Source organism: Rhinatrema bivittatum, chromosome 1, assembly GCF_901001135.1.
Source record: "Rhinatrema bivittatum chromosome 1, aRhiBiv1.1, whole genome shotgun sequence".
NCBI classification, from domain to species: domain Eukaryota; kingdom Metazoa; phylum Chordata; class Amphibia; order Gymnophiona; family Rhinatrematidae; genus Rhinatrema; species Rhinatrema bivittatum.
The window spans coordinates 22,962,155-22,984,522 of record NC_042615.1 but is presented as its reverse complement, the minus strand read 5'-3'; the positions used below and the strand labels follow the sequence as shown (position 1 = coordinate 22,984,522).

The window sequence follows — 22,368 nt, the reverse complement described above, 5'->3', positions numbered from 1 at the left end:
TAATGGTAAGGATGAGGAGGGGTATATCACACTGATATATGGGGAAATAGCGGGTTCTATGCGGAAATATGCATGTAAAATTACAGGGGTGGAGGAAGTAGAGGATTGTAGGGAAGTATGTAAGATGTTACACAGTTTATGTGTAGATTTTAAAACGTGCGTGCATGCGTCTTATGTATGCTATCTTGGTACATGGGGGCACCACCAACATAGGACAATGTGGGAGGGAGGTTCTGAAAGGCAATTTTAGGCTCATAGGTAGAAAGCTTAAATCCAGAACCTCCAGGGTAGCATTCTCTGAAATGCTCCCTGTTTCACGTGCAGGTCCCCAGTTGCAGGCAGAGCTCCGGAGTCTCAATGCGTGGATGAGACGATGGTGCAAGGAAGAGGGATTCAGTTTTGTAAGGAACTGGGGAACCTTTTGGGGAAGGGGGAGACTTTTCCAAAGGGATGTGATCCACCTTAACCAGGGTGGAACAAGGCAGCTGACGCTAATTTTTAAAAAGGAGATAGAGCAGCTTTTAAACTAGAACAAGGGAAAGCCGGCAGTCATTCAGCAGTGCATGGTTCGGAGGAATGTATCCTTGAAGGATACTAATGAAACAGGAGAGTTAGGGCATCCAACAGAGAGATTCAATAAAAGCAAACGTAGACCATGTGCATATGAGTAAAGAATCATCTGAGCTAAAGAATTCCAAATTATCCATATTGACTGAAAAGAAGGTTTAAAATCCAAGGGTGCATGTGCAGGTGGCTCTGGACTCGCTCGCATGGGGAGGGGGGTACTTTATAAAGCTATATGTGGTGACGCAAGTAGGGCTTCCTCAGTTCCCTCTCAGTCTGCTCCAATTAAGGAGCGGACTGGGAGGGAACTTCCCTATCCTCCCACCTAACCTTCCTACCCTTTCCCCTCTCCTCCCTGACCCCTAATCCCTTCCTAGCTAATAGCATTTTTTTGTTATTTACTTTGCTGCTCCTTCAGAGCAGTAATAGACTCCGCACGCCGGCTGGCTGCCGGTGCGTGCTTCCCTGGAACAGTGGCTAATGGCGCTGTCCCACCCCACCCCTCCGGTCCACCTCTCCCCACCCAGACTACGCCCCTGGCCTGCCGCCTTTAGACAGGCCAGCAGTTTGGCAGGTATCAGGGGATACGCGTGTGGCTGGGCCCGTCATAAAATGTGCATGTCGCGCGCAAAGCCCGGCCACGCGCGTGACCCCCAAAATTTATGCGCACGGCCTTTTTAAAATTGGGGCGTTTGGGGAAAAAAAAACACAGGATTGCTTCTACGGCCAAGTCCATAAGTAAAGCGCATGAAACATAAGGCTTGTGGATAACTAACTGCTAAGAGCAGCAGTTTCTACCATAAGACGTTTGCTGGGCAGAGTGGCTGGACCGTTTGGTCCTTTTCTGCCATCATTTCTAGTCATATCCAGGTCAATCAATTGTTAGCCACCTCATAGTACAATCGCAGTGCTTGCAAGCCATACTGTTAGACATACTAATAAAAGCAAGGTCCTTTTGAGACTTCCAAAAATCTTGCAGGTCATCACTAGGGGTCTTTTGCCTGCCTGAGAGTTAGTTGCTCCTTTAGACAAGCAGGTGGTAGAAGCCATTTCCAGAGCTAACAGAGCTCTGAACAAAATGCTATTATTTGTTTAAAAATAGGTGAGCGGATTATCTCTATACTCTACTGCAGATGAAGAGTGGACATAAGTGCATTTCTGGTGAATAGGTCTCAGTGGTAAACAGTTTATTTTCATTGTTTTTCATTAAGTAACATGAATCTATTAAACTGTGGTTTGAAACGTTGTCTTTCTTTACTGATATTCCTCTGTGTGTTGAAATGCATAATGTGTTACCTTGCAATGTAGAATAGCTTAGCTTGCATGTCTAGAGACTTAGTGGCTCTGCAGGGGAAGTTGTTTCCAGAGCTAACCAAGCTGTGGATGGCCCAGCTTGCTGGAGCCCCAGTTGCCAGAGGTCCAAGAGCCCTGAGTTCAACAGTTCCATGAAGGCCCTGGACAATATCCCTGCTCACCTGAGTCTGGGATCTTCTCCATCGCTTGGAGCCCCCATGCCTGAGAAGTATTTTTTTCTCCTTTAGAAAACAGTCCTTAACTGGATGACATTTTACCCGTGGATTATATTCAGGAGACTTTCTGGCCATGTTCTGGGGTAGAGCTAACTTACGGGCCGATACAGTAAAAATCGCGGGAGAGCGGGCGAGCGCCCGCTCTCCCGGCGCGCGCACAGGCCACTTTCCTGTGCGCGCGATTCAGTAAGTTAATTTATTTAAATTAGGGCCTGCGGTAAAAAGAGGCGCTAGGGACACTAGTGCGTCCCTAGCGCCTCTGTTTGGACAGGAGCAGCGGCTGTCAGCGAGTTTCACAGCCAACGCTCAATTTTGCCGGCGTCTGTTCTCAAACCCGCTGACAGCCAAGGGTTCGGAAACTGGACGCCAGCAAAACTGAGCGTCCGTCTTCCGGGCCGCGGGCCCATTTTAAATTTTTATTTTTTTAAATGTTTTACTTTTTTTAACTTTAGGGACCTCTGACTTAATATCGCCATGATATTAAGCAGTTTTTACTGCTTTTCTGTGCACTACCCCAGCGCCGGCAGAAATTAGCGCCTACCTTTGGGTAGGCGCTAATTTCTTAAAGTAAAATGTGCGGCTTGGCTGCACATTTTACTTTCTGTATCACGCGGGAGTGATTAATAGCACCCGCAACATGCATTTGCATGTTGCGGGTGCTATTAGTCTCGGGGGGGGGGGGGGGGGGGGGCGGGGGTGGATGCACGTTTTCAACGCGCTATTACCCCTTACTGAATAAGGGGTAATAGCGCACTGTACTGTATCGGCCTGTTAGTCAAAAATGTATCCATCTAACTCTGACATTCAGACTTAGCTTTTTGCTCCTCTGTAGCTTGCTTGAGGTTTTCATGTCTCCTGTTAGGGCTAAATTGCCCTGTCTTGCTGCTTTGCTCTGCAGCTATGTTTATGCTTTTAATCACCAGTGCTCCTGTTGCTCTGAGCCTTTTGTTGTATCTTCGCCTCCACTCTGGCTGTCTTGAAAGTTCTTTTTTTCAGATTTCCTTACAGTACTGACGGACTATTGGTCTTCCTGTTTAGAGGGATAGCCGTGTTAGTCTAATGTAGCAAAAATGACAAGCGGCGGGTGGCACCTTACAGATTAACCAAGTTACTGAGGCATTAGCTTTCCAGGGCAGAGTGCACTTCATAAAATGCATGAAGCACAGCGGGAGATAAATAGATGGGGGAGGGGGGAGAAACAGGAATTGAGTAGGCAAGCAGGGTGGGGTAACAAGGTAATAATAGCATTATAGTCCAGACTCCAGGCTACTGACAATTGAGGTAAGTGTGAAAAACAGTTAAATTCATAGATAGCTGTTGTGCGCCATAAAGCCATGGTCTCTGTTCAGACCTAGGGTGATGGTGTTAAGCTTCATGATGAGATCCAGCTCAGCACTTTCATGCTGGGTTCTTCCTATATAATGCTATTATTAGTTTATTACCTTACTCCTGCCTGCCTCCTCAATGTCTTCTCTTGGTTCTGTATCTCCCCCAGCTCCCTATATTTTACCCACCTCTGTGCTTCATTTTATACATCTGATGAAGTGGACTCTGTTCTGGAACGTTCAGGCCTCAGGAAATTGGATAAGTCTGTAAGGTGCCACCCGCCTCGTGTCATTTTTTGTTAGGACTCCCGGCCACGGCAACCCGTGATCGGACCCTCTTACCTGCTCTGGCAGGCACTCGGCTCTGGTCCTTCCCCTCTCGGCATGGGGAGGCCAGGCTCTGAGCTCCGCAGCGGCAGCCTGCCCACGCGGCACAGGATGCTGCCGACTCGGCCTCAGCATCCGCCTCCCTAGGCATGCGCACACGCCTCTCCCCTCCTTTTAAAGGGCCCGTGGTGGGAAACTTCGCCGTGGCCCTGGAAGATGACGTCACTGCACCCAGATATTTAAACTTGGCTCAGACCTCTGCACTTCGCTTCAGCAACAGGTCCTGCTCAGCTTTGAGTGCGTTGTTGCTACTTCCTGATCCTGTGTTCCAGTTTGCCTTCCTGATCCTGCGTTCCAGTTTACCTTTCTGATCCTGCCTTCCAGCCTCATCTTCCAGATCTTGTGCTCTTGCTCCGGCTTCGTTCCTGCTTCTGCCTTTGCACTGACTCCCCAGTTTTGACTCCTGCCTGGTACCTCGCCTCCGCTTGATCGCTGCCTGTCCTGACCTCCGGCCTATCTCATCGTCCCACCTGTTAGCTGCCTGTCCTGAACTCTGGCCTGCTCCTGGTATCGCCTGTCCGCTGCCTACCTCGACCCGGTCTGCCTGACGCTTTCTTGCCTTCTTCATGGACTCCTCATCACGAGAGACCCACACCTAAGTCTTGCCAGCCCCAGCACCCAAGGGCTCATCCTGAGGGGAACGTGGGCTGGTAAAGGTGAAGCTCCAGTTGGGTCTTCTCCATCTGTACCTCCTCCCGATGATGAGGACCACTGGGGGCCTTTCCTCGGTGGTGGTACCAACCTCGTCTGGGCTCAAGGGTCTACATTCGCAACATTTTTGCTACACCAGAGGAACTCCAGCATCCTTATAAAGAATCTTGCTCAGATACAAATTGATATCTACTTCCTATCTCAATGCAAACATTGGGTCATCATTCCTAAAGGACTCAGGAAAGAGATCCTCAAAAATCCACATACCATACAATCTATGGTGACACATTCTCCAAGAAACTACTCAATCACCTAATCAGCATCCTATACAACAGACAGAGCCAAATCAACAAGAACTGTGAGACCTGAAACCGCATAAGGAACCAACATACCAGTGACCCCCTCGCTCCCCAAGTGAGCAGGATTTCTCCAATAAGAGACAAGTCCTCTACCACAATCATTTCTCCGCTCTCAGGAAGAAGAAAGAGGCAAAACTATCCAACCTCCTGTGTACCACACCAGGTCAAACTACTGATACCTCGAACCGCACCAACATCATCAATCTGTCCAGCAACACACTCAGCCAGGCAGACTCCTTCTGCCCCACCAAATCTACACAGATAATACACTTCTGTGGTGACCTGGAATTCTACATCTGCCGTCTACGATTCAAAGAATACTTCCATACCAACCAGCACACCGGCACACAGCCACACACAGAATACACTCTCCAGCTACCCAACCACTTTTTGTACTGTGTTGACTCTCTATCAGTGCCTCGGGGTATTTTCTACCATATTTGTGTTTTGTTCTTCCTTTCATGGTGCAATGGGCTGTTCAAACCACTTTTGGTGCTGCTTTGTATCTCTTTAATTTGAATGTATTTATTTATTTTCTTTACTTTTTTTTATTCAACTTACATCTTTTCTGATGAGTGAGTCACTTCAAAGTGGATTACGTTCAGGTACTAAAGGTATTCCCCTGACCCAGAGGGCTTACAGAGAGAAAAATACCATGCGATGCCCTAAACTGTGGTACAGAGACCTGCAGGTTAGTGAATCCCACAGTATTTTCCTCAGCGATCAGGCACAGCAAGGAAAAATACCATATCTTTCTAGCTCAAATAGGCTGCGTGCGATGATGGCTGCCATCATTTAAAGGGCCCAAGAAACCGGAAAATTCCCCTCCCCTATGAATTCCAAAAACTCTTCTCACCCCCATGCTCCTCCTTGATGTGGCTAAAGAAATAAAAACCCTTTTTGGTTTCCCTGGGTGCAGGCCTTGCCCCTTCCTTCCCTCTCAAACCCCTCCCTTCAGACCTTGAACCCTCACCCACCCTAGCCTGCTCCTGTTGTCCCTTCCCCCCAGCCTTTATCCAGTGAGTGCTGGTAGTCCAGTGGTACCCAGAGCACTCCCTAGGGAGCAGGGTCAAGTGCTGCCATTTTCAATATGACTTTGGCCAGTCCTACTCTTGCCCCCATCACAGTAAAAGTTGTGGTTCCATCTTTTTTTCACAAAAATGTGCCTGTCAGCAGTTTCCATCTCTATCCGAAGATAGTCTGCAATTTTCCTGTGCCTCCAGCAGATGAAAAGAATTTCAACTTGAATGAAGTATTTCTCACACTGTGGTACTACTTAAAATTTCCATAGCTCTACATGACATTACGCAGTGCTATGTAAATTCAACCTTAATGCTCACCTTTGCAAAATTGCTAAGTTACATCGCATTTTCATAATTTTCTGCCTTTGCAAGTTCCCTCTTAGCACACTCTAAAACTACATTTTGCATACTATATAAAAGGTGGAATAACTCTTTAGCCCATAGGACAATAATGCTACTGTGCTAAAGTTCGCTTTTTAGCCTAGCCATTTCGTATACCCCATCGTTGATTTGGAGCTAATTTCTAATTTTTTTTTATAAAGCAATGGTTGCATTATTTGATTAGGGTCAAAGAGAACTCCCCTTCACTTGTGTATACATGTTTGAAAGACATCTTGTTCTCAGAATTCCAGTACACTGGTCCCCTTCTGCAGCTCAGACTCAACCCATCACCCTGTGAATATTATCGTAACCACTGTCACCTGCTGTGAACAGTGATCTGGGACCATTATCCTTGGCTGAAGAGGCTCACAGTTTCAAATTGCAGTCTTACAGACTGTCTAGCCAATGTTCCTTTCTTTTATTTATTTATTATGCTGACTAGAAGACAACCCCTTATTAAAAATGGAGAACACATCGAATCTCCTGAGAGGAAAGCACACCCACTCTCCGGTCCAATGGTTTCAAGAGTCCTAGTCTATGCTGTTTCATTGTGCATATGGTACTGTGTCAGATCGTTATCTTTTTTTCTTTTAAGAAATGGTTGTACCGGTTATGATCATGGCCCTCATGCCTAACCTCTGGGGGGAAAAAAATCCATTCAGGAAAAAAAAAAAAAGCGAAAGAGGTTTTCACGTAATGAATCAAAGAAAACCTTTCACACTGAAAATCGGGATGCACTTTGCTGCAATCAAGCTTGCATTGTGATAGAAGGAACGTACAGTAAAAGCACCTGACTTGGATAATATCATGCAAAGAGAAAGCCACTTTTTCATGCCTCTCCAGTAGTGTAGATTGTAATTTGAAGCCGTTCATTCATTTACTGAAGTTATGTTTATGGATAGGAGGTAAGAAGGATGCAAAAGAATAAATCTCTGACTGATTTGAGTTATTTATGGAATCAAAGGAAAGTTTTGCAATCTATAGGTTATCTCCCAATAGGACTGTATCGGCACAGTTTTACCTTCAAATGCCGAATTCTGTATATTACTGCGAGATGGGGAGCTGGCTACTCCCTTTTTTCCCCACTTGATGTCAGTTTGCCCACTTCTGTAAGTCGCTGCATTACCAAAGCGAAGCAGTGAAGTTTGCAGAAGGAGGGCAGAAATTAGGATTATTGCATGCATTAATATGCAAATGTATTCTGTGCATAAGACTGGGAAACAAGATGCAGTGACAAACATAAGAACATAAGAAAATGCCATACTGGGTCAGACCAAGGGTCCATCAAGTCCATCATCCAGCGTCCAACCGTGGCCAATCCAAGTCTCAAGTACCTGGCAAGTACCCAAACATTAAATCCCAAGCTACTATTCCTTATTGATTAATATCAATTTATGGACTTCTCCTCCAGGAACTTTCCAAACCTTTTGTAAACACAGATACTCTGCCTTAGCCACATCCTCTGGCAATGAATTTCAGAGCTTGATTGGGTGTTGAGTGAAAAAGAATACAGTGCCTGTAGTCCCACACTGTTCTTCATGTCTCACAAGACCATGTGAAATATACAGAGAAATGCGTGGTGTAGCCCCCGGCAGCAGGTCCCCTACAGAAAGCAAGCCAGCCTGGAGGAAACTACTGCACACAAGCCCTTCTGGCAGCCTAAATTTGGTTGGGTCTCGGCTCTGTTCTAATACCTATGTGTGTGTGTGTGTGTTGTGTTAATAACATTTGTTTTTGGTGTCCAATCCAGGACGTGCCAGGGAAATACAAGGACTTATTTGGTTGAACTCATGTCCATAGATAGCAGACATGAACATGCATGTCCTAGAAAGCAGGCTTCTTTACTTCCGGGTGGAAGTTGTTTTGGGTTCTAATTTTCTTCTTCAGTACTTTCAAACAATAGATGTGTCTAATGATGGAAAAGCAAGTGGAACTGGAAAGGAGGAAAATAAGCATTGCCATCAACTGATCTAAAATGCTGAAACATCACCATCATTGTACACACCTCGTACAATTCCTGACAATCAAGGCTGAAGTTATACTGTTCACGTGCAGGCTCTTTCAGGGTTGAAAGCACGGTCTTCTTCAGACTAGCTTACTGTAGTTAGGAGAGAACCTGGGGAGGAAAGGGACAGCAAGATGTTATTTTTATGGAATAAAAGCCTCAGGTCCAACAGAAGGACAGAGGACAAGATTCATGATAGAGTGGCACTTCTTAGACTGATGAGACTGTGGACCTCAATGAACATGACTGTTGCGCTTCCCGGCCGCGTTGGCTCCACGACGGGGCCTGCTTACCTGGCGTGACCCTCTACCAGCGCTGCCTCAAGTTCCTGTTCTGCCAGACCCCGACCTCGTCCTCCACGGGCATCCCCGGCTCTCTCACGGCCTTCGGCATCGCAGCTCTCCTCGCGCCGGAGCTCGGCGTCCTCCTCGGCATCGGCCCTGCCCCCCTAGCACGCGCGCTTAGCCCAGCTTAATTTAAAGAGCCAAGCGTGGGAAGACCTCGGGTGGCACCCGATTCTGATGTCACTCATGCAAGGTATATATACCTCAGCCCGGCCCCTAGCTCGGGGCCTTGGCAATCAGGTTGTACACTCCGGTGTCTCTAGTTTGCCTTCCTGCATTCCAGTGTCTTGCTCCTGTGTCTCCTGTTCCAGTCTCTCTGTTCCAGCATCTCCCATTCCAGCGTCTCCCATTCCAGCATCTCCTGTGTCTCCTATTCCAGTGTCTCCAGTGCCCCCTGTTCCAGCGTCTTCTGCTCCTTCGTCTCTCCATTCCTGGTAGTACCCTTCGGACTGATCTCATGGTACTGACATTTGCCTGTTCTCTGACTACTCTTTGGTTGCCGCCTGCCCTGACCTCTGCCTGGAACTCTGACTACACTTTGATTGCTGCCTGACCTGACCTCTGCCTGGAGCTCCAACTACTCTTGATTGCTGCTTGAACTGACCAGTGCCTGGAACTCCAACTACTCTTGACTGCCACTTGGAATTTGACTCTCTGCTTGACCTGACTATGCCCGGATTGACCTCTGTTACCGACCCTGCCTGGCTGACCATTCTGGACTGATACTCTGGCCTTGATTCTTGCTATACACTCGGACACTCTCTTCTGGCCTCCTGCGACCTCTGGTCTTGCCTGTCTGGACACCGACCGCGCACCCTTGTTCATGGTGGGCACTCCTTTGAACTTCTGCGAGGCCCACCTAAGACCAGGTGGCCCGGGTAACCAAGGGCTCCACCTGAGGGAATCCCAGGTTGCTATTGTCGAAACTCCAGCTAGCCTCTGTCTCCTCCTGTGCGCTGCCTCCTAGTGGCAGGCGCTCTCCGGGTCCGACCATTCCTACATCAGGCCAAGGGTCCACTCCTAGCACAACAACAACAGGGTGAGCCACAATATTTAGATAACATCATATGTAAGGCTGGCAAACCTGAAATTGATTGATTGGTTCTTTTTTTTTTTATTACTATTCAGAGTTTCTTACCAAGAATTACCAAAGAAGTTTAAAATGGGATTAAAAACTAAGTGGAAAGCGGGGCAGAGTGACAAATTGAGGGATTAGGTGTAATGAAGGAGTTCTAAGTTCTGAAAGAAAAAAACAGAAAGTGAAGTGAAATCCTAGACCTATGATGGCAAATTGTCCCAGAAAAAGGGATAAATTAAAGAAAAAGTACAGAATGAAAGACCGTTTTGTGGCAGGGCTGCAGAGCACAGTTTAAGATTTGAAGTGACGAGAACAAGTAGGGACAGACTGATGGACGATAAGGGTGTGCTTTGCTTTGGAACAAATGGGTAAAATGCAAAGAAGGAGTGCATTTATGGTTTGTTATGAAAGGAAAAAATTGAAACCCAACCCATCCTGAAAAATCTGAAAAAATTTTGGGGTCATTTATTTCAGCAAATTGTGTGCACACAGTTTGGTAAAACAAGTGATCAAAAATCCCAAAGGGGGAAAAAAAGGAGATTTGGCAAAAAATGCATTGAAAATGAAAGAAACAACCTCTCCCCCTTCCCCAGCCAAACTGGTTGCACATCCCTAATGGAGAAGGCAGAAAGGCAGTGAGGAGGAGGAGTCAGACCATGCATAGAGTTGTCGGGGAGAAACTGGAATTTGAATTGACCATAAACTTTGACAGTAGCCAGAGTAGACCCCAGAGAATCCAAGATTTTCGACAACTTCAGGCCTTTATCAAACACTTTATTCTTGGCCAAAATCATTAAAAAAAAAAAAGGTAGCTTTCCATTGGCTCCAGACCCTATTGGAGGAAGGACAAAAAATTCCAAACAAGTTTCAGGAAGGGAAACTACACAAAAACAGTTCTGAATGAAATCCTCAGGACCTCTGAAGCAGGAAAACCCTTCATCCTAATTCTACTTGACTTTTCTGCCACTTTTGACACCATTGACCATGATATCCTAATATACAAGGTTGTCAGGCATCAAGGGCCCAGCCTTAAAATGGCATAGAGAGTCCCTAGGTCTCCACTAGATGTCACTAGTTCAGGCTTTCAGTAGGAAGTGAAGAGGTAAATAGACCATTCCAATTCAGTACTTCCTCTAAGGCTTGCTGAGGGTGATATTTTTCACCTGCTGAACTGAAGGAGAGAGCGTAGTGTGTGTGCCATTTGTTTTCTGAGAGGGAGACAAACCTTTGGTATGTCTCCGAACTTCAGGCCCCACAGCCTGATACTTGGAAGGAAGGGGGAGAAACTCATGCTCGGCCCAGTACCCAACCAGTCAGGCCGGGTTTGCCTCAAGTGTGGGAGCATTGTGGACTCCTGTTCCTGCCTTTGGAAGGATTTTTCTCCTTGCCTGGAGGAGGGCAGAATAAAGAGGATCTGTGACTCTCATCTTATAGCACAGGGAAGGAAAGAAGGCTCTTTGCCAGCAGTCTGAGATTTGGAGATTTTTTTCCATTTTATTGGGAGGAATTTCTGTCCACCCTTCCTGCCAGTTAACTCTGTGATGGTTTAAGCAGAATGTTAAGTACTGGAAATAAATAATAAAAATCAAAAACATCAAAGGAAACCAGGAGATCCCGATATGCTTCTAGGAACTTGGCTTCCAAACACATGGAAGGAAAGATCTTTTCTAGAGCCTGCCACCCTGAAGGACACTGACACAGAGGAGAATTGAGGCTTAGCTTGCATTTGGATTTTGTGGGAGATTAATTGAAGAAGGCAAACTGATTAACTTTGAAGTTTATGTTAAGTAAAATTTGATTTGGAACAGTCCACTGAAGTGTCCAGTGCATCTTTTTGGGTCTCGACATAGAGATTGCATAGAGAAGGCTGCAAATATAATAAGGGTGTGCAGAGGTGAAACATTTGTTTCATGTTTTATTTTATTTTCACAAGGTTTGTCCCCCCACAAATTTTGTTTTGTTTAATGTTTATATTGTTTCATTTAAAAAAACCAACATATGAAAATAAATGAAATGAGGCCTCCCAAGACCTCCTGTCCCCAACAACCATCCCTCCCACTCAGAAAAATGTTGGGGCCAGGATCTCCTCCAGTTCCCACTTACCCAGTCTGGTGGAGATCGGCTCAGGAGGCCTAGGCACAGGCCGAAGGTTTGGCCTTGTGTAGGCCAAGGCTGCGGTAGGTCACCACGACCTTGGCTTAGGCTCTACGCAAGGCAGAGGGTTGGAGGTCTGGTACTAATGCTTCAACCTAGGCTCGATGCCAAGGCCTAAGCCTGATGCTAAGGGCTTGGTCAGATAGTGATTCCTGTGCCTTGGCCTAGACCAGAGCCCGGGCCCATGCCCAATATCAGGGCCCGGTCTAGAGGCTAGGTCCAGACGCCCGGGCCTCAGCAAGGCCAGAAACTAGCCCTGGCCTGATGCCAGGGCCCAGCCCAGAGGCTGAGTCCTAACATCTGGGCCTCTTCCCAGGCACAGGCCTGACAGTGAGACTCAAGCCAGAGGCCTGGTACCGAGGCCTGAGACTCGGTCTAGGTCAGAGTTTGGAAGTTTTAACCAAATTAAATAAATACAATTCTTTTATTTCATGGGGCCCCTCAATTTGTTTTGGGGCCCTCTAAATGAAATAAATTAGCCCTTATTCATTGCATTTTGCAAATTGTTAAACTAATGCACACCCCTAAAATATAAGTTCACCATGAGAGAAAAATAGAGTGAGAAAAAGAGATTTCTCCCTATTTTACACATTGGACCCTGGAGATGCTTCCTCCTTCTCCAGCTCTACTCGAAAAATCCATGCCCCGGAGTTGAAAGGACTGGCGGTGACCATGAACTGGGATGCAGTCCTGGGACTGAGTGTGACCGCTGCACCCGATTTGGTTGTCTTATCCAAAGCAAGGAGCTACAGTTGTTCCTGAAAGGAAGAACACAACAAATCATTGTGAGTGATTCCACTTCCTCTTTCAAAACTCTGCTTTTTCATAAAGATCAGTCCTCTCCCCAGCCTTTTTCAATGTCTATCTTAGGTCACTAATTGAAATAATTAGGAAATTTTGGCTCCAATATTTTGTCTACATCAATGACATTCAAGTCATAGTAACATAGAAACACTGTAATGACTGCAGAAAAAGACTAAATGGTCCATCCAGTCTGCCCAGCAAGTTTCTTATGGTAGTAACTGCCACTCCAAGAAAATTACCCCCATATTTCTGTTAAGGATAGTAGCTGCCACTCCATGCCTGTTACCCCCAAGCCTTATGTTAAGGGCAGTGATATTTATAATCAAAACCAAGCATCTGTCAAACCAACAACACAATTACTGCTAACAATATTGTTATAGAGTGAGCAGCTTTCTTGACAATTCAGGCAATGCTGCTTGAACATGCTTTCCTTTAAGACTTGGCCATAGTAGCAGTTCTTTGCTTTTTCCCTAAGGCCAGAAAAGTCGGTGCCCATCATTAACTGTCATCTGAATCCAACTCTCCTGTTTCCCCCACCATTGAAGCATAGAGCAATGTTGCAGTTGCATCAAATTCATGAACGCTAATTGATTAAGGGTTGTAATCCCCATGCCTTTAGTTAAGGGTAGTAACTGCCACTCCATTAAGTTAAGAACAAAATAAATTACCATATTGGGCCAAATTGAGGGTCCATCCATCTCAGCATCCTCTTTTCAACATTGGACAATCCATGATACAACTACCTGCCAAGTACCCAAACATCAAATAAATCCCATGCTACTAATGCCAGAAATAAGCAGTGGCTATTCCCTAAGTCAACTTGATTAATAGCAGTTTATGGACTTCTTGCCACTCTGTTGCAGATCTTAGTATCACCTTCAAATAGACAAACTTTGCCTTCTATTCCTTCTGCAATGTTGCTCACAAAGATATTGAACAGTGCCGGACCCAAAACTCATCTTTATGACACTCCACAATACTGTTTTCTCTTCAGAGTAGGATCCATTTACCATTACCTCATGTCTCCCATCAGTCAGCCAGTTTGTAATCTACTCTACCACCTTCAGGCCTATTCTCATTTTATGTCTCCAGGATCTTACAGAAATATAACTGTGCAAGATAAGCAAGTGCCTTGCAGAGATACAGAAGCAAGCCATTTCTAATAAACTCAAGCTCAATCTCACCAAAAAAATATTAATTTAATTTAATTTAATTTAATGGACAACAAATTTGAAAGTGAAATCAGAGCGACTGTAGGACATTCCTGTGCTTTTATAAGACTAAGCAATGGACATTCGCATGTGCTGTAAACAAACGTACTGGTATGGAAATTTTTAAGAGTCGTATAAAGCCACAGATAAAGGTCCTGTTAAAGTGAGAACATAAACTCAATTGTCAATACATGCATCAAGTCATCAATGAGCAAAGACTACGCAGACAAGGTAGTGTGATCTAAACAAAGAGGATTTCTTCAGTGCGAGAACTAAAAATGTTGATATTTATAGCCGATTAGGAAGTGGCAGTCTCCCCTACTAAACCTCAAACACCAGAATGGCCTACAGTCATTCCAGTTTCACTTTCAAAGTTCTCTGTCAGTATTGGTCACTGTAAATGTTGCTTGAGCTTTAGTATATATTTCTTAATTGGATACAATTCTTCCGCTTTAGTCCCCACCATTGAGAAATCCTCTTCATTTAGTTCACACTTCCTTGACTCCAGAGCCATTACTTACATACACTTTATGCATTGACAATTGAATTTATGTTTTTACCTTAACAGGACCTTTATGTTTGGCTCTTTAAGGATTTTTCATACCAGTATGTACAATTTCTCATTGCTGAATTTTCTGTTTTTCCTGCTGTTTATGTTACTGATATTTTAATTAATTTTTCTGTATAGATAGGAGATTCATTGTGTGAGTACCTCCCGATGCAGACCTATCTCAAAACATGACTGTGTTGAAGGACTGTAATTCTACAACAAGCCTTATAAATTAATTGTTTGTAGCACATTTCAAAGACTTGCACAAGTACAGTTCTCTTCACTTTGAAACAGCATTGCCTGCCTTCACACACTTTTCCCCTGCTTCATATATGTGTGCTAGTATCGCACCACATCCATTGTGTCCTATCATATAGGATACATCTGTAAGGGGAAGACATTAATTGCCTGTCTCTATGAAATGGATTCTATCTGAAAGCGTAGAAAGGCAAAATATAATATATAGAAACCAAAAGTTTATATCTTGCAAAGGGATCCTTACAGATATTTCTTTACAGTAACAAGGCAGAGTGACATGGGGGATGTATGTCTACTTGTAGAAGCTCTTGTTACTTGTCAGAATTCATGTAATAGAATGATCTTTCGTCTGCATCGCTTTTGTAACATAAGATTTAATACATTCCCTATTTCAAAATTGATCTTGCTGCTGGGTGGAACTTTGGTTTTCTTATAAATTGTTTTCTGATTGAAATTTTTTCACAATCAAAAATTGAAATGGTACTTTGTGAGGTTTGCTTTATTAAGAAAGCTTTTCCTATATTTTGTAGCTGAACACAATCTTTTCCCTTGTTTATTTTCTAGCGTTACATTAGTTATCCCTTACTTCTGAAAACTTTACCACATTCAGAAAATGTTAAAAGTTTCTCCTGTGTATCTTTTCTTTTATGCCCGCATGTCTTCCTTTTGACTGCGGGTTTTTCTGGAACACATCCCAGTATAACCAAGAAAGAAGGATGGAAGAACTAGGCTGATATCCTAGAGAGGTATAACAACATAGTAAGGTAGAGAACGTAGTAAGGTAGAGAACCAGAAAAGAAATGTTGTAAGAGGAGAAACTTCTATATTTTTTCAAAATTTTTTTTCTGGGGACAAAACACTACAGTATAACAAAGAAACAATGCGGAAAAAAAAGATTGGGATTCTAGAGTGAACAACAAAACAAAGAACCAGAAATGAGGTGGAGTTGGAGGAGAAAATAGTAAATCTTGTAATTTTGTTTTCTTTTTTCAATATTTTTTCTGGTGATAAAATATCTCCAGTATAACCATGAAACAAACAGGGTGGGAGATCTAGATAGAGATTCCATTAGCAGAAATCCAATGGAGGAACCCAAACTCCGATGCCAGTACATAATAGGCATGTCAGTTAGGCATATTAAAAGTTTTACTCCAAGGTGGTATATGAGGGGGAAATCAGGTAGGCAGAGTAGTAGCAGCAAAACCCCTAAGATGGTATATCTGGGGCAAGGCAGGTAGGGATAACAGTAGCAAGATTCTTCTCATTGCTTCAAGCAGATTCCAAGTTCTAGCTCTCCATCGCTGGCTGCAATGGGCCGCCGGCCCCAACCTCGGGCTCCCGCCAGCGCCTCTGGCCCTACTCCACTTCCCAGGACTTCCAGCCAGGATACTTCCCTCTGGCAGGCCTGTCCGCAGGGTTCATGGAGAGACATGGCCAGCAGCACCATGCCCCTCCCTAGGCATGAACTTAGCTGTGAATATTTAAAGGGGTCGCAGCGGGAACCTGGCCGTGGACCTGGATGCTGACATCAGATCCTTCAGCGCATAAATACCGAGGCTTTGCACTGAAGCATTGCCTTTGCAACAGGTCTCCTCAGGTTTCTTGATCCAGGTTCTGAGTGCTCGTTGCTTTTGTGCTTATCCTATTCATGTTCCTGCTTCTCCTAGTTCCTGGTTCCTGGTCTGCTGTTCGTCTCGTGTTTGATTCACTCCGTGCCTTGACCATTGCTACGTCTGACCTTGCCTGCCTTCTCCGTGCCTTGACCATTGCTATGAACGACTATGCTACAGACTTTCTTGAGTCCAGAGTTTCACGTTGCTTGCTACACCTTCCTATTGCCACCAGTTCCTATTCAAGCTCGACAGTGATGCCTCTGTCCCTATCCTCTGGACATGGACTATTAAGGCTTCAGCCTTCCTTTGCTCAGGAACCCTCAGCTACTTCTCGTTCCTTGGTGCTTGAGTTCCTATTCCGCATTCTGTCCGGGATAAAACTACACCACCTGCTTGCTGCTGTCTCTGGGCTGAACCATCTACTACTCATACCTGACCTTGAGGCCCGCCTAAGTCCTGCCAGCCCCGGCACCCAAGGGCTCAACCCGAGGGGAGCGTGCGATAGTATAGGTGAAGCTCCAGTGGCCTCTAGTTTCAGCCCACTCTGCCTGCTGACGGTGGGGACCCATAGGCCCTTGCCCACGGGTTGCATCAACCCCACCTCTGCCCAAGGATCCACCTCCTACACAACATCAGGGGCATGTGGAAGTGATACCCTAAGGTGTCATGTAAGTGGCATGGCGGATAGGCCTGTGGCGACAAGACCCCTAAGGTGGTAATCTGGAGCATGGCAAGTAGGCAGAGCACTGGTAAGTAGAGATGTGCATTCGTTTTTGCCGAATTGGAAAATTGCAACAAAATTGTCCAATTCGGCATGTTTCAGGGAGCCCGAAAAAAATCAGGATTTTCCCATTTTTTTGCAAAAATTCGTTTTTCCGATTAGTGCGCACTAACGGGAGTCAGTGCGCACTAACTCCCCGTTAGTGCGTGCTAACTCCCGTTAGCGCGCACTGACAAAAACTAACAAAAAGTAACAAAAAATAACAAAATCTAATGTTTTTTGTTAGCGCGCACTAACGGGAGTTAGTGCGCGCTAACGGGGAGTTAGCGCGCACTAATGGGGAGTTAGCGCGCACTAACTAAAAATCGATTTTTCGCGAAAAATAAGACCCGAACCGAAAAAAAACGACATTTTCCATGGCGGCCAAAAAACGAAGAACGACACGAACACAAAAAACGATGCACATCTCTACTGGTAAGACATCTAAGGTGGTATGCTAATGCATACTGTGACCCTTGTGGTGAAAACCTCTTCCCGCTGTATTGTCTTTTGATGTTTAAGTATAGTTGCATTTGTGACTTTTATAAGGCTGGGTCTTCGGATATTGCACAGATAGCTCAGCACAATGCCCTCTTTTCCACTAAAACTCCTTGTTAAATAAATCATAGTCCCAAACACCTCGTCATATATTACCTGTGGTCGAAGGGGAGGCAGGGATAAAATAATTAATCATACAGTCTTTTTAACCAAATAAGATTAAACAGTTTAACACAATTCAATAATGCAATAAACAATATGCTTAAGTAATTTAACATTGTATCTTTTTCTCTTTTACCTAGGATATGAAACAAGAACTGATTCTTGCAAGACAACTAAAGATTTTCTATCAGATAAGTGTATCAATAAATATGCAGTTCTCTTGTTCAACCTTTTACAGTTTTTTTTTCTGCAAAAGTTCAAGAATTAATATTTCAGTTACAAGCATCAAATGCCTTCAAAACTATTGAGAACTGGAATTCCTTTTCAGGTATCACATTTTTAAAAATTATTCCTATTTTTTAGCTTCTATCTTCCTACTTTTTGCCTTTTTTATATCTTTTTGTATAGAATTCTTTTTCTCTTATGTTTTCTTATTTATTGATTTATATGTACTTATAAATGCTTTGCTGTCCATGTCTGCTGCAGGCCTGTGTTTTGTCTAAAGTGTGTGCACCCTTATCTGTTCTCTCAACAAATTGACAATAACTTTCAAACTGGCATGTGGGCAGACATTTGCGTACATGCATCAGCCCATGCCTATGTGTATATACACGCATGTTATAAAATAGCCTGACCATGCACACATGGTGAGCGCATAGGCATGCAAATCCTGCTTCTACCATGTAAGTAGAGGGATTTTAAAAGAGGCACGTGCCGACACCATTTCCAGTTTACCAGTTCGTCTATCAGATGGCCCAGTTAACAGCTAGGTCCTCCAGCCCCCTGGTTTGATAACCAACACTCTATCCATTTACCCCAGACCCTTAAACTCCGTCATAAATGGCTCGATCCTTTTATTTTTTAACTTACACATCATCCATAGCAAAAGTAAAGTTACGCAGCAGAAGATCTCAATGCATGCTGAGGTAGATCTTAAATAAGTACACCGGATTTTATAAGATATGCGCGTAGCCACGCGTATCTTATAAAATCCAGGACCGGCGCACACAAGGCTGCACAGAATCGGCAGCCTGCGCATGCCGAGCTGTGCAGCCTGCCTCCGTTCCCTCCGAGGTCACTCCGAAATCGGAGCGGCCTTGGAGGAAACTTTCCTTCCGCGTCCCCCCACTTTCCCCTCCCTTCCCCTATCTACCCCACCCCCCAGCCCTACCTAAATCCCCCCCCCTACCTTTGTTGTGCAAGTTACGCCTGCTTGAAGCAGGCGTAACTTGCGTGCGCCGCCTCAGCATCCCCCGGCACAGGCCACAGTGCCGGGGGACTCGGGACCGTCCTCCCGATCCGCCCCTGAACCGTCACCACGCCCCTGGACCCACCCCGGACCGCCCCCTGACCCCGGATACGCCCCGGACACGCCCCCTCCCGCCCCTTTTACAAAGTCCTGGGACTTACACGTGTCCCGGGGCTTTGCGCGCGCCGGCGTCCTATTCAAAATAGGCACGCCGGCGCACGAATGCCCTGCGCACGTAAATACGGCAGGATGTACGCGTGCAGGGCTTTTAAAATCTAGCCCACAATGTATATCTATCAGCCCGTCCCCAAAATGCCCATTCTCGGACCAAGCTATTACCCCACCCCTTTTGGAAACTTTTAAGATGTATGTAGTATAAGATTTATGCGCAAATTTGGATGCTTTTTAAAATATGGTTGGCACGCACGAGCTTGCCTTATTCACTCATCCCCCAATTGATGATTGCGCCAGTCTTTTAAAATTCACTTTATTGTTTTTGCTACTAGCTTTCACTGTTTAAAGTTCCTGTCTCCAGTTCCGACATCATCTTTTTCTCTTCCTGGAATCTTCTTCCTACTATCCTATTCTTAAATTACATCAAAGAGTCTATCTTATAAGAACATAAGAACATAAGAAATTGCCATGCTGGGTCAGACCAAGGGTCCATCAAGCCCAGCATCCTGTTTCCAACAGAGGCCAAAAATCAGGCCACAAGAACCTGGCAATTACCCAAACACTAAGAAGAACCCATGCTACTGATGCAATTAATTGCAGTGGCTATTCCCTAAGTAAACTTGATTAATAGCCATTAATGGACTTCTCCTCCAAGAACTTATCCAAACCTTTTTTGAACCCAGCTACACTAACTGCACTAACTACCTTCTCTGGCAACAAATTCCAGAGCTTTATTGTGCGTTGAGTGAAAAAGAATTTTCTCCGATTAGTCTTAAATGTGTTACTTGCTAACTTCATGGAATGCCCCCTAGTCCTTCTATTATTCGAAAGTGTAAATAACCGAGTCACATCTACTCGTTCAAGACCTCTCATGATCTTAAAGACCTCTATCATATCCCCCCTCAGACATCTCCAAGCTGAACAGCCCTAACCTCTTCAGCCTTTCCTCATAGGGGAGCTATTCCATCCCCTTTATCATTTTGGTTGCCCTTCTCTGTACTTTTTCCATTGCAACTATATCTTTTTTGAGATGCGGCGACCAGAATTGTACACAGTATTCAAGGTGCGGTCTCACCATGGAGCGATACAGAGGCATTATGACATTTTCCGTTCTATTAACCATTCCCTTCCTAATAATGCTGCTCCTATACCAGCTCTTTTGCAGCCTAATATGTGTAGTATTCCCTGAATGAAATGTGAACGATGGCTTCTTGGAACTGTACTCATGTTAATAAAAATAAAAATGATTAAATATGCCTTATGCTAATGAAAGAAAAGGGATTTTCTTATGTTCCCTATTCACTTGCTTATATTTTCTCTAATTATTTCTTTCAGATTACAGTTAATGTCTTTCCTTATTATTTCAAAGTTATATTTTGTTAACTTTCAGTTCTGAGCAAGCTTATTCTCTGTCTTTCATAATTTATCATAATTTAGTCACTTTGCATAAGGTGGTAGCTTTCTTCAGCAGCTTTTTCTTGAAAAATGTGTACAGCACAGCTTGTCACTGTCTCAATCAAATATTACAGTGGATTTTATTTAAACCTTCTTACTCAGTTTTTTATTCAATATCACAGGACAGACAAAGGTTTTAATTTATGTGATCAGCATTGTGGCTGCTTTGCTAGAGAGTTATCTACCTCTCATCGCATTTGAAGATAATTCCATGTTTTTTATCCCAAAGTCTTCCAGCATTCACATTAATCTTTTCAATCTGAGTAATTTCTTTCCCCATTATTCTTTCAATAATTCATAATATGTGGTAAAATAACTTTGTGGGACAGTAGCTTTACTTTTCACTCTGTGTAACCAGTTTCTTACTTTGTCAGTTAACCTGACTGTAACAAAATTCACTCACTTATTCTCATTCATATCCTAAAGTGTTTTCTCCACTATTCAAACTTTTTTCTAATGGTTGTTTTTTTTTTTTACTAGTTCTACCAAACCTCAGAGCAGAGCGTATCCCTTCTTATCTTGCATCTCCTTGGATTCTAAAACTGCCAATAGCTTTTCCTGAAGTGCAAAATCCCTGCTCTGCCGACATCATATCCATCCATAAAGATTTACTTCTCATTATGAAGATCATCGTGGTTTACAAACTAAACAAATATCAAAGGGAACATGGTACAAATATTGTAAAACCACAAGGCTGACAATCTCAAAAAGATTAAAAAAAAAAAAAAAAAGAATTTTGAATTTTTTAGAAAATCTTTTTAAAAGAGTCCTAGGGCTTTTTAAAAAAGATTTTCTGACTGTTGTGCTTTTTGGACATTTTTTATTTGCATTGAAAAACCCTTTCTAAAAAATAATTTTAACAAGGTGAACGACTGATTTGACCAGGTGGTCTGTGCTGAGTTATCAGACACACGGACTGGCTTGCTGATACCTTGGTTATAAATTCAAAAATTTCAGATTCAAAATTCATTTTTATCTTTCTTGTGATTGTCAGCCTTGTGGTTTTTTTGTATTGTGTTCCCCTTGATATTTGTTTATCTTATACCTGTGGAGTTACACTGGACTCTCTCTGTTTTGTTGTGGTTTACAAAATAAAGCATTGAGAGAATAAGTCCCTTGAAATGCTCCCCCTCTGAGACTTTCCCTGTATTGGTATCTGCTTTACGGTGTGCAGATCTCTGTAGTCCAGCAGATGGAAACTGGAAAGTCTTTTGAAAGTTGCATATGAGCTGCTACTGACTCATGTTTTGCAGCACACTGGAGCAGGTTTCCAAGCCTGGCACTCTTCCCTTTTACTCCAGCCCACAACTCCATTCCTTTGCCACTTAAGAACTAAGAAATCATCCTAATTCTGGAGGCCCAGAAATTCCATCCTTGATTCCCAGACACCTTCACAGGATAGAAGACTATGGCCTGGATTCTCTAAGGTCGCAGACTTAGAGAATCCGGCGGTAACGGGGGAGGAGGGGGGCGCAAGGGGGCGAAGCGGGGGGCTACTCTGCGATAGTCAGCAGCGATCACACCTCCGTGGCAGCTCATATGCAACTTTCAAAAGACTTTCCAGTTTCCATCTGCTGGACTACAGAGATCTGCAAACCTTAAAGCAGATACCGTTACAGGGAAAGTCTCAGAGGGGGAGCATTTCAAGGGACTTGTTCTCTCAATGCTCTCAATGCCAGCAATGTGTCCGCAGCATCGGCCCTGGTGCCGCCACGTCGCCTCCTCTTCTGGGGCTGACTCCGTCCCGAGCTAGCTATCGCATGCGAAAAGGGACTTTTCGCGTGTGAAACATCCCTTTTCGCGTGCAATAGCATTAGAGAATGACCCCCTATGAG

At 44.3% G+C, this 22,368-nt stretch overlaps 1 long non-coding RNA gene across 1 annotated transcript in view; it reads left to right on the top strand.

Moving 5' to 3' along the window:
* LOC115079837 overlaps nt 1-22,368 on the top strand; it is a 36,018-nt gene that overhangs the window by 4,580 nt on the left and 9,070 nt on the right. Inside the window, exon 2 of the long non-coding RNA XR_003853395.1 lies at nt 17,796-17,983. This is a non-coding gene — a long non-coding RNA (uncharacterized LOC115079837). The remainder of the gene's footprint in view (nt 1-17,795; nt 17,984-22,368) is intronic.